Source organism: Anolis sagrei, chromosome Y, assembly GCF_037176765.1.
Source record: "Anolis sagrei isolate rAnoSag1 chromosome Y, rAnoSag1.mat, whole genome shotgun sequence".
NCBI lineage: Eukaryota > Metazoa > Chordata > Lepidosauria > Squamata > Dactyloidae > Anolis > Anolis sagrei.
The window spans coordinates 82,851,208-82,861,960 of NC_090035.1; the positions used below are offsets into that span (position 1 = coordinate 82,851,208).

Below are 10,753 nucleotides of genomic sequence, written 5' to 3' on the forward strand. Positions count from 1 at the left end.
CAACAGAGAGGAAACAACCAGGCACAGATTAACACCTCCCAGCAACAGATTTTCCCAGGCTCAGGCAGGCCTTCAAATGCTAATGAAGGTGATCAGCTAAACATTCACACCTAACTGCAGCAGGGAAGAGCTCCTTGCCCCACCCCAGCCATTCCACAGATATATAAACCCATTTTTCCTACTTCCAACAGACCTCACAACCTCTGAGGATGCTTGCCATAGATGCAGGCCAAACGTCAGGAGAAATGCCTCTAGAACATGGCTCTATAGCCCGAAAAAACCCACAAGAACCTAGTGATTCCAGCCATGAAAGCCTTCGACAATACAATAATAATAATAATAATAGTACCCCGCCAAACATCTCCCCTAAGGGACTCGGGGTGGCTTACAAGGGACAAACCCAAAATTACAAGTGAAACACAAATAAAACAGCTTAATCCACCTTGGCAATCTTGGAGTGTTTGTGTTATTTTATTTGTGGGCAAGGCCGTGTCATTGCACGGTCCATCCGTGCAGCGGGAGACGTATTTCTCAAACGGTACCAACTGGAACCTGGACGAGATCAATATGATTTCAATAATCTGACTTTTCCATTTTCGTGGCTTGATGGTGGTTGGCTTTATTTTTCTCTCTTCCGTTCTTCAGGCGTGATCCATCAATATCTTCAAGGACCCTAAAAATAAATTAAAACGATATCAGCAATAGGGAAGTCCAATGGAAGGAGAGATCAAGGGGAAACTCCTAGTCCAGTGGTTCTGAACCTGTGCGTCCCCAGATGTTTTGGCCTTCAACTCCCAGAAATCCTTAGAGCTGGTAAACTGGCTGGGATTTCTGGGAGTTGTAGGCCAAAACACCTGGGGACCCGCAGGTTGAGAACGACTTGACTAGTCACTGGATGAACTGGGTCCTGATGGAGACCCGAATTCAAACAGCAGGGGAAGAGACTCCACCTATACATTAGAAGTCCTGACAATGAGAGCTGCTCATGATGACATGATGGCAACAGTCTTGGACAGCAATGGCTCCCAAAGTGACCCATTTAAGGTGGAATCGGGTGTCAAACAGGAATGATGTGTTATTGCCCCAACTCTATTCTCCATCTTCATCGCTATGATACTTCACCTTGTTGATGGGAAGCTTCCCACCGGAGTGGAAGTCATCTATCGGACAGATGGCAAGCTGTTTAACCTCAGCAGACTGAAAGCCAAAACCAAGGTCACAACAACATCTGTTATAGAACTCCAGTATGCTGATGACAAGGTCGTCTGTGCACATACAGAAGAAGATCTACAAGCCACTCTAAACACCTTCACAGAAGCATACACGAAGCTCGGCCTGTCACTGAACATCGAGAAAACCAAGGTGCTGTTCCAGCAGTCGCCAGCCAATCCCTCTCCAATGCCAGAGATACAGCTTAATGGTGTCACATTAGAAAATGTGGACCATTTCCGCTCCCTTGGCAGCCACCTCTCCACCAAAGTCAACATCGACGCCAAAATACAACACCGCCTGAGCTCTGCAAGTGCAGCATTTTCCCAAATGAAGCAGAGAGTGTTTGAGGACCGGGACATCTGTAGGGATACCAGGGGGCTTGTCTATAAAGCCATTGTCCTCCCAACCCTGCTCTATGCCTGCGAAACGTGGACTGTCTACAGACATGCAACTCCTGGAACGATTCCATCAGCGCTGCCTCCGGAAAATCCTGCAAATCTCCTGGGAAGACAAGCAGACAAACGTCAGTGTGCTGGAAGAAGCAAAGACCACCAGCATTGAATCGATGGTCCTCCACCATCAACTCTGCTGGACCGGCCACGTTGTCCGGATGCCTGACCACCGTCTCCCAAAGCAGTTGCTCTACTCTGAACTTAAGAACGGAAAACGGAATGTTGGTGGACAGGAAAAGAGATTTAAAGATGGCCTCAAAGCCAACCTTAAAAATTCTGGCATAGACACTGAGAACTGGGAAGTCCTGGCCCTTGAGCGCTCCAGCTGGAGGTCAGCTGTGACCAGCAGTGCTGTAGAATTTGAAGAGGTACGAATGGAGGGTGAAAGAGAGAAACATGCCGAAAGGAAGGCGTGCCAAGCCAACCCCAACCAGGACCAACTTCCACCTGGAAACCAATGCCCTCACTGAGAAGATGCAGGTCAAGAAGAGAAGATGCAGGTCAAGAAGAGGGCTCCACCGCCAGGATACTGATCCTGGATGACAATCCTACTCAGACAACAAGGGATCACCTAATAAGTAAGTAAGCTTACCTCTCCTACGAGGACAGGGAGGCAGCTCTAGAAAGGGATGGAAATCCTCGGCGAGAAAAACCTGGAGGAAGGAGAAGACAAGGAGTCAAAGCCAGCTGTCTTCTTGGCCATAGGACCTACCACAAGGGACTTCCTCATTGTTCCAGAGTGTAACTCACTGTAAATGGCGAAAACCAGCACGCCCAGGACCACTGCGGCACTCAGGCTCCCAAAGACCACGCCAATAATAGTCATTTTGTTGACTCCCCGGGCTGCAAAGAGGAAAGCACACAATGCAGAGCTCGGCACATCGCTGTCCGGCCAATATCTTTCCTTGTGACTCAACAGAACGTCTGATACATGCCATGCAAAAGGAAATGGGATTGGGAGATTCCTGGGGAATCGTGCCCATAAAGTCCAACTTGCACATTTGTGGGGAAACCACTCCCAAACTTAATATTGGAATGCAAAACCTCTTGAAAGAAAAGCACCCCCACACACTCCTCCCCAAAATGATGTCCTCTCTCGGCACAATCGCCGCTCTGAAAGAAAACCAACCCTGCGATGCCAGGCCAGACAAAAGGGACTTACCAGACACTTTGGGCTCCTCGTCTGGTGGATCTGCCAAAAATAAAACAATTCTGCTGAAACACAGGACACCAATGTTATGGACAGTCATATGCTGCTAAAATGTGACAGATAGTCCTATTGCACAAAAATGTTAAGAGTCTTGTTGCGCAAAATGTTAAGAGACATTTACAAATATGTAAGGGACATATTACAAAAACATGTGACTGATAGTCACGTTGCACAAAATCTTCAAAACATATTGTACAAATATGTAAAGGACATATTGCACAAACATGTTACAGATAGTCATGTTGCACAAATGTTCTAGGCATATTGTACAAATATGAGACATATTTCACAACATGTTACAGATAGTTATGTTGCACATAATGTTCTAGGCATATTGTACAAATATGAGACATATTTTACAACATGTTGCAGATAGTCACATTGCACAAAATGTTATAGACATATTTCACATATATGTAAGGGACATATTGCAAAAACATGTGACTGATAGTCATGTTGCACAAAATCTTCAAAACATATTGTACAAATATGTAAAGGACATATTGCAGAAACATGTTACAGATAGTCATGTTGCACAAAATGTTCTAGACATATTTCACAAATATATAATGGAATATTGCAAAAACATGTTACAGATAGTCATGTTGCACAAAATGTTCAAGGCATATTGTACAAATATGAGAGATATTGCACGACATGTTACAGATAGTCATGTTGAATAAAACCTTCAAAACATATTGTACAAATATATAAAGGACATATTGCAAAACATGTTACCAATAGTCATGTTGCACAAAATGTTCTAGACATATTTCACAAATATCTAAGGGACATATTGCAAAAACATGTGACTGATAGTCACATTGCACAAATCTTCAAAACATATTGTACAAATATGTAAGGGACAATTTGCACATACACATTACAGATAGTAATGTTTCACAAATGTTCCAGGCATATTGTACAAATATGAAACATATTGCACAAACATGTTACAGATAGTCATGTTGCACAAAATGTTCTAGACATATTTCACAAATATGTCATAGCTGTATTATACCAACTTTTTTACAGACTGACATATTGCATAACACTATTATAGACATATTGTACAACAACGTTAGAGATAACCGTATGTCACAAAAATGTTAGAGACGTATTGTACAAAAGTGTTGTAACATATTTCACTGAAATTCTATAGACTTATTAGACAAAAGTGCTATAAACATATTTCAAAAAATATTTTTGATAGTCATGTTTCACAAAATGTTATAAACTATCATATTTCATAAACTGTTATAGACATATTGCACAAAAATGGTATTGGCAATCATATTTCACAAAAACATATTTCACACAATATCATAGACACATATTGTACAAAAATGTTGCAAACATATCTCACAACAATGTTATAGGCAGTCATGTTGTGGAAACTGTCATAGAGCGTCATGTTATAGGGCCCAAACATGTTAAAGACAGTCATATATCACAAAAATGTTAGGTAAATTTCATGAAAAGGTAATAGTTGTATTTCATGAAAAGCATTATAGACCACCATATTGCACTTATTTATTTATTTATCATGTCAGAAGTTAATTGAGAATACAATTATAATGTATAGAAAAAACTATTGCACAAAATTGTCAATGTATTTCACAAAATATGTTAGAGAGAGCCACACGTCACACAAATGTTATTACATGTATTGCACAAAAATGTGATTGATGGTCATATTAAACAAATGTTACAGGGAATCATATTGCACCAAATGTTATTGTACTAACATTATAGGCAGTCATATTTTACCAAATGTTATAGACATATTGTACAAAAATGTGACACAGAGTCATATTGCACAAAAAAGTTATAGACATATTGTACAAAAATGTGACACAGAGTCATATTGCACAACGACATATTGTACAAAAATGTGACACAGTCATATTTCATAAAATCCGTTACAGACATATTGTACAAAAACGTGACACAGTCATATTGCACAAATAAGTTATAGACATATTGTACAAAAATGTGACAGAGAGTCATATTGCACAAAAACATTATAGGCATGTTGTACAAAAATGTGACACAAAGTCCTATTTCATAAAATCCATTATAGACATATTGTACAAAAATGTGACACAGTCATATTGCACAAATAAGTTATAGACATATTGTACAAAAATGTGACACGGAGTCATATTGCACAACAACATATTGTACAAAAATGTGACACAGAGTCATACTGCACAAAAAACGTTATAGACATATTGTACAAAATGTAACAGAGAGTCATATTGCACAAAACATTATAGGCATGTTGTACAAAAATGTGACACAAAGTCCTATTTCATAAAATCCGTTATAGACATATTGTACAAAAACGTGACACAGTCATATTGAACAAGCAAGTTATAGACATATTGTACAAAAATGTGACAGAGTTGTATTGCACAAAAAACGTTATAGGCATGTTGTACAAAAATGTGACACAAAATCCTATTTCATAAAATCCATTATAGACATATTGTACAAAAACGTGACACAGTCATATTGCACAAACAGAGTCATATTGCACAAAAACGTTATAGGCATGTTGTACAAAAATGTGACACAAAGTCCTATTTCATAAAATCCGTTATAGACATATTGCACAAAAACGTGACACAGTCATATTTCACAAATAAGTTACAGGCATATTGTACAAAAATGTGACAAAGAGTCATATTGCACAAAAAGCTGTTATAGACATATTGTACATAAGTGTTTTAGAGAGTCATATTGAATAGATAGAAGCCTACAATGGACGATAAGCTCCACGCTTCCTGTCCGAATTCCTCCAGGCCCATCGATCAGGACTATATAGTTTCCAAGATCAGTGATGTTTAAGTTTGTGATCTCAAGGGAGCAGTCAGGCCTCATGGTCTCTCGCCCCGTGTATAGTTTTGCCTCCCAAGAGCCCGGACTTGGATAGAAGTAATAGATCATGATGGTATGATCCTCATTCCTTTCCCCTCGGAACCAACGGCAGATCGATGGGACTGGAGGTAAGGTGACCGGGATGAGGCGGACGCTTCCTCCTTCCATCGGCTTTGGTGGGTCCACCGTGATATTTGTCGGCTTCCAGACGGCTTCGGTCGAGAAGAAGCAAACACTCAGGATGAAGGCTATGAGGAGAAGAAGGGAAGGGACGTCACTCCCAGCAAAGCATCCCTTGGAGGCAAAGTCAATCAACCTAACATCTGGCTCACATCTCCAAGCTGCCTCTGGATCTCCCAAACATATCTCCAAAGTCTTTCTACTTTCCAGAGAGTAAGGGGATGCAAGCAATGGCCAGGCCCACCTTACTCAACCCAAGGATAAATGATGTGACGGAGCCTCCTTCCTTCTCTGGAGGAGTCTAAGCAGAATCTAGATGGCCACCTGTTGGGAGGAGACCTTTGGACTAGATGACCTTTGAGGATCTCATCTACCTTTAGGATTCTATGATAAGGGTGACTCAACAAGTCAAGTAAGGGTTTGAAAGGCTATCAGTTGGGAGGGCTTTCATAAGATCTTGACAGGAGGGGGTTGGACTGGATGGCCCTTGGAGTCTCTTCCAACTCTAGGATTCTGTCCATCCATTCATGAATCTATATTATGGCCCTTGGGGGTTCTAGGGTTCTATCTGTCCATTCAGATATCTAGCTAATGCTCTCCATCAGGGATGGGCTTGGAGTCTCTTCCAATTCTAGGAGTCAATGATCATCTGAGTAAAACTTCTCTGGAGGTTGTTCAGCAAAGGTTGGGTGGCCATCCATTGGGAGGACTGGGGTGGTGTCTTCCTGCCTGGCAGAAGGAAGTTGGATTGGATGGCCCTTGGAGTCTCCTCCAACTCTAGGATTCTGTCCATCCATTCATGAATCTATATTATGGCCCTTGTGGTTTCTAGTCTTCTATGATTCTATCTATCCATTCAGATATCTAGCTAATGCTCTCCATCATGGATGGGCTTGGATTCTTCCAACTCTAGGAGTCAATGATCATCTGAGTAAACTCTGGAGGTTGTTCAGCAAAGGTTGGGTGGCCATCTATTGAGAGGACTGGGGTGATGTCTTCCTCCAACTCTAGGAGTCTGTCCATCCATTCATGTATCTATATTATGGCCCTTGGGGTTTCTAGAGTTCTATGATTCTATCTATCCATTCAGATATCCAGCTAATGCTCTCCGTCATGGATGGGCTTGGATTCGTCCAACTCTAGGAGTCAATGATCATCTGAGTAAACTCTAGGATTCAATTATCATCTGAGAAAACCTTCTCTGGAGGTTGTTCAGCAAAGGTTGGGTGGCCATCCATTGAAAGGACTTGGATGGTTCCTTCCTGCCTGTCAGTAGGGGGTTGGACTGGATGGCCCTTGGAGTCTCTTCCAACTCTAGGATTCTGTTCATCCATTCATGTATCTATATTATGGCCCTTGAGGTTTCTAGGGTTCTATTGTTCTACCTATCCATTCAGATATCTAGCTAATGCTCTCCATTATGGATGGTCTTGGATTCTTCCAACTCTAGGATTCTTCCAACTTACCCAATGATCATCTGGGTAAACCTTCTCTGGAGGTTGTTTAGTAAAGACTGGATGGCCATCCATTGGGAGGACTTGGATGGTTCCGTCCTGCCTGGCAGAAGGGGGATGGACTGGATGGCCCTTGGAGTCTCTTCCAACTCTAGGATTCATGTATCTATATTATGGCCTTTGGGGTTTCTAGGGTTCTATGATTCTACCTATCCATTCAGATATCTAACTAATACTCTCTTATCATGGATGAGCTTGGACTCTTCCAACTCTAGGATTCAGTGATCATCTGGGTAAACCTTCTCTGGAGGTTGTCCAGCAAAGGCTGAGTGGCCATCCATTGGGAGGACTTGGGTGGTGTCTTCCTGCCTGGCAGAAGGGGGTTGGACTGGATGGCCCTTGGAGTCCCTTCCAACTTGAGGATTCTATAATGCATGGAAATAGAAGCAAGTATTGAGTGCCCTGGATATATATGTGCAGAGGGGTTGACTCATTGTGCCGCAGTTGGCCTTCTGCATCTTCCATGTGTCCCTATGATTCCGCTTTAACTTTTCCATGGAAACAATCTGTGGTATCCTGAGGTTTTAGGGAGAGTTCTGTGGGATTTTGGGTTAGAGAGCTCTAGCACCACACCACGAGACCACAACCATGATTCCTTAGGATGCAGATGTGGGAGCAAAAGGGGAATGGCACTGCAATACCTACAGAGTTTGTCTTTGGCTTGACCACAATGTAAACATCAACCCTGGACCCTCTATATGCATCTGGAGGTGTGTGTAGACTGCAGAATAGATGCAGTTTGACACCACTTGAAGTGACATTCCAATGATATGGACTCCTAGGAGTTTTAGTTTGATCAGGGCCGCACACTCTTTACCAGGGAAGGCAAACAATTGTGCAAAATTACAACTCACACAAATGCAATGTGACATCCTTTCAAATATCCATAGACCCATAGAGTCCAACCCCCTTATGCCATAAAGGAAGACACCATCCAAGCCTTCCCATTATCCCTCCCTCCAAGCATAGGATAGATAGATAGATAGATAGATAGATAGATAGATAGATAGACATAGAATGCAAAATTTGGAAGGGGTCCCTAAAGGCCATCCAGTCCAACCCCTTTGGACATAGAGAAAGACACCATCCAAACCCTCCAAACAGATGATCATCCAAACATAGGTATGACTCAGAAATATACAGATAGAACCCCAGATTTGAAAGGGATCCCTAAAGGCCATCCAGTCCGCCCCTTCTGCCATAGAGGGAGACACCACCCAAGCCCTCTGAACAGACAGCCATCCAGGCAGAGATATAATTGAAAGAGCGCTCCCGCCCTCCTCCCTAGGAATTTCTTCCTTCTTTCCTTCTTCTCCCCTTCCTCTCCTTTTTTCCTTCCCGGCTTCCTTCCTTCCTTCTCCCTTCCTTTTCTTCCTTCCTTCCTTCTTCTTTCCTTCCTTCCTTCTCCCTTTCCTTGCCTTCCTTCCCTCTTTCTTCCTTTCTTTTCTCCTTCCTCTCCTTCCTCTCCTTCCTTCCTTCCTTCCTTCCTTCCTTCCTTCCTTCCTTCCTCCTTCTCCCTTTCCTCTCCTTCCTCCCTTTTTCTTCCTTTCTTTTCTCCTTCCTCTCCTTCCTTCCTTCCTTCCTTCCTTCCTTCCTTCCTTCCTTCCTCCTTCTCCCTTTCCTCTCCTTCCTTCCTTCTTCTTTCTTTCTTTTCTCCTTCCTCTCCTTCCATCCTTCTTTCCTCCTTCTCCCTTTCCTCTCCTTCCTACCTTCTTTCTTCCTTTCTTTTCTCCTTCCTCTCCTTCCATCCTTCTTTCCTCCTTCTCCCTTTCCTCTCCTTCCTTCCTCCTTCTCCCTTTCCTCTCCTTCCTTCTTCCTTCCTTCCTTCTTTCCTTCCTTCCTCCTTCTCCCTTTCCTCTCCTTCCTTCCTCCTTCTCCCTTTCCTCTCCTTCCTTCTTCCTTCCTTCCTTCTTTCCTTCCTTCCTCCTTCTCCCTTTCCTCTCCTTCCTTCCTTTCTTTTCTGCTTCCTTCCTTCTTTCTTCTCCCTTTCCTCTCCTTCCTTCCTTCCTTCTTCTCCCTTTCCTCTCCCTCCTTCCTTCTTTCCTTCCTTCCCTTCCTCCCTTCTTTCTTCCTTCCTTTTCTCCTTCCTTCTTTATTTCTCTTTTCTCCCCTTCCTCTTCTTCTTTCCTTCCTTCCCTCCCTCCCTTTCTTCCTTCCTCCCTTCCTTCACCTGCCAGGAGTGTGGAGGGCGACCCGCTCTTGGCCCCGAGGAGGACCCCCATTCCTCCTCAACTCGGGGCTCCTCTCGGGTGTTTTCCAAGGGGGGGGGTCTCTTTGGCCCCTCCCCCTCCCTTTCCTTCCTTTTCCTCCCCGGAAAAGAGGGGGAGATCCCTTTGCGGCCGTCGCCGGGCGGCCTTTGTGAGCTCAGCGAGGGGCCGGGGGGGGCTCCCCAAGGGACATGGCTAATGGGAAGGGTCCCCTCTTGACTGCTATCATCATCATCATCATCATCATCACCACCGTCGTCATCATCCACCCTGACACTCTCACCCTCTCTGGCCCCATGATCTACCCCGCCAGATAAAGCCCAGATTACCTGCTTTGAACTGGATTATATGGCAGTGTAGACAAATATAATCCGGTTCAAAGCAGATTATCAGGACTTTCTCTGGTGGTGTAGATCATGGGGCCTCTGTGTTGCCTGCTGTGCTAGATGTGTCTAGATCCAGGGAAGTCCTGCTCCCCATGCTCTATTCCGCTTTGGTTAGACCACTTTACCTGGAATATTGTGTCCAATTCTGGGCACCACAATTCAAGAGAGAGATTGACTCTAAGCTGGAATGTGTCCAGAGGAGGGCGACTCAAAGGATCAAGGGTCTGGAGAACAAGCCCTATGAGGAGCGGCTTAAGGAGTTGGGCATGTTTAGCCTGAAGAAGAGAAGGCTGAGAGGAGACATGATGAGAGCCATGTGTAAATATGTGAGAGGAAGTCATAGGGAAGAGGGAGCAGATCAAGGGTCTGGAGAACAAGCCCTATGAGGAGCGGCTTAAGGAGCTGGGCATGTTTAGCCTGAAGAAGAGAAGGCTGAGAGGGGATATGATGAGAGCCATGTATAAATATGTGAGAGGAAGTCATAGGGAAGAGGGAGCAGATCAAGGGTCTGGAGAACAAGCCCTATGAGGAGCGGCTTAAGGAGCTGGGCATGTTTAGCCTGAAGAAGAGAAGGCTGAGAGGAGATAGGGTAGCCATGTATAAATATGTGAGAGGAAGCCACAGGGAGGAGGGAGCAAGCTTGTTTTCTGCTTCCCTGGAGACTAGGACGCAAACGAACAATGGCTTCAAACTACAAGAGAGGAGATTC

At 43.8% G+C, this 10,753-nt stretch overlaps 1 long non-coding RNA gene across 1 annotated transcript; it reads right to left on the reverse strand.

Moving 5' to 3' along the window:
* Positions 1 to 474: 474 nt before the first annotated feature.
* On the reverse strand, positions 475 to 2,491 carry LOC137095727 (uncharacterized). The gene is made up of 3 exons (XR_010908890.1): positions 2,415 to 2,491; positions 2,257 to 2,317; positions 475 to 673 (listed from the first exon to the last, which is right to left on the reverse strand). It is a non-coding gene; the product is annotated as an uncharacterized lncRNA (long non-coding RNA).
* Between the last annotated feature and the right edge of the window lie 8,262 nt (positions 2,492 to 10,753).